This window comes from Ixodes scapularis, unplaced genomic scaffold (genome assembly GCF_016920785.2).
Source record: "Ixodes scapularis isolate PalLabHiFi unplaced genomic scaffold, ASM1692078v2 PGA_scaffold6__148_contigs__length_123643588, whole genome shotgun sequence".
NCBI classification, from domain to species: domain Eukaryota; kingdom Metazoa; phylum Arthropoda; class Arachnida; order Ixodida; family Ixodidae; genus Ixodes; species Ixodes scapularis.
Window position 1 is genome coordinate 3,274,602 of NW_024609881.1, and position 2,096 is coordinate 3,276,697.

A 2,096-nucleotide genomic window follows, 5' to 3' on the forward strand; every position below is an offset into this window, starting at 1 on the left:
TAGGTCAAGTTTTGAAAAGTGGGTGGCTCCCACCAGTGCATGAAGCAGCTCTTCTATTTGTGGCAGGGGGAACATGTCGGGAGCGATGGCCTTGTTGGGTTCGCGAAGGTCTACACACAGTCTAATGCTTGCAACTCTTTTCTGAATGACAACAATAGGAGAAACCTACTCCAGCGTTTTGATGCTTTCGATGATGTCAAGGCTTTCCAGGTGCTAAAGCTCAGCTGACACCCGAGGTCGCAAAAATAAAGGCAGGCGACGATGCTTTGATGCTACGGGCTTTACCGCAGAGCGCGTCTTGACTTTATGAACAAAGCCTTTGGCGAGGCCTAAATGTGAAGTGAAAAAAGGCTTGAAGTGTACGAGAGCTGAAGGCAGTGGCGGAAGGGCGACTGCATTGGAGGTCTGTTCCTCAGGCACGGAGGAAGCTTGAAGGCATTGCATAGTGTATCCTTCTTCAATTCGCAAGTTCAGAGCCTCGATACCATCAATGCCAATGAGCGAAGTTCCGTGCTTTACAACGTAGAAGAGAAGTTGCGCCTTGCGTCCTAGATAGGAGACTTCGGAGAAGAAGCAACCTTGAACTCAAATGGGCCTTTTCGAGAAGTCTAGCAGGGGAACATGTGGAACAGGCAGAAGAGCTAGACCCGTAAAGTGTTCGTCGAATACTCGTTTCGACAAAATGGACACTAATGACCTAGAGTAAACTAGGAGTTGCAAGTTAACCTGCCAGACTTGAACATCGATATGAATTCCGCAGGTTGTAGGACGCTGAAGCTCATGGATCTGAACGGCGTCATCCTCCGACGAGTTGTCGATCAATACCTCGTGAACGGTCTACTGCGAGCGTTTCTGGTTGCACACTTTTTTTTTTTAAATGACCAATGCGACTACAATATAAACAGCGCTGTCCCTGTGCTGGACAACGAGTCCATGACGCGCGATGCCGACGAGAGCCGCAACGGTATCAGTGCGGCGACTGTGCGCGTGCTGCTGAAGGCGAGCGACGGCGGTCGCGGTGGTCACGAGATAAGGGGCGGTTCCTTTGAGCAGCGCGTGTCGTGGTAGCGATTCAAGGAACATGCTGCTGGTGACTTCGAGTAGCGTGCCGTGAGCGTGAAGATTGTGAAGGCGGCTCGGAATACTACTAAGACGCGCCGACACTAGTTGTACGGACGCGGAAATATCTTTCATTTGTTCGGCCACTTGTTCCTGTTGAAGGGCTGTCTGGACTGCGGTGGAAAACGGTAGCGACCAACCTTCCAGCAACAGACGTTCACGAACGCGGTTAGAAGACACGCCGGTCACGAATTGGTCTCGTACTGCCTCTTCTTGTGACGCGAAGCAACACGGCAACACGGCGTTGCGAGCTCACGTAGCGCAGCAACAAAGTCATGAATAGACTCGCCTGGAGATTGGAAACACCGGTGGAAGCGATGTCGCTCGATGACCAGGTTGCTGGTTGCCGCGAAGTATTGGGCCAAGGAAGCGACGGCAATGTCGTACTCGTCCAACTTGCTCGCTGCATCTTTTCCCGTGTCCCGGGCGGTGCTTGGAGGCTTTGTGTCAGGTAGTGTGTTGAAAATTCGGTGGCCTTCGGCCCCCAAACACTGCAGCAAAAGGGCCTTGCGTCGCTCCGGGGGAAATTCGGCAGCACCAGACGCAAGCAGGTAGACGTTGATTATGCCACGCCACTGCGGCCAGGGCACGGACGGGCTGCCCGGTGTCGGCAGGAACGGTTCCAGAGGGCCGAGACCGGCGAAGGCCATGACGAGGCTGGTTAGGGACGGCGCCGGTTACCCGCTATATATCGAAGGGGAGGACATCCTCGTCGCCATGTAATGACGAGCCCTGCAGCCGACGGAATGCCAAACAGTACAGGCGAGTTTAAGCAGGACGCCATACATTACATACACACACAAGGATACCAGGTTTTAACCAAGCATCTGAAACCGAAACTGGGACAATGTTTAATAATTCACACAATACACAACACTTCCCTCACGTCGTGCGACACCTGTGTCACCGAGCTGAAGCGGTCGTTTATGTATCAACATCTTAGGCAGCGGGCCGAGGACCTCCTCCAGGCGAGGACA

General features: G+C 53.2%; 1 pseudogene; it reads right to left on the reverse strand.

The window, feature by feature from the left end:
• Positions 1 to 873: 873 nt before the first annotated feature.
• Positions 874 to 1,769, reverse strand: LOC115331197 (annotated as a pseudogene).
• Between the last annotated feature and the right edge of the window lie 327 nt (positions 1,770 to 2,096).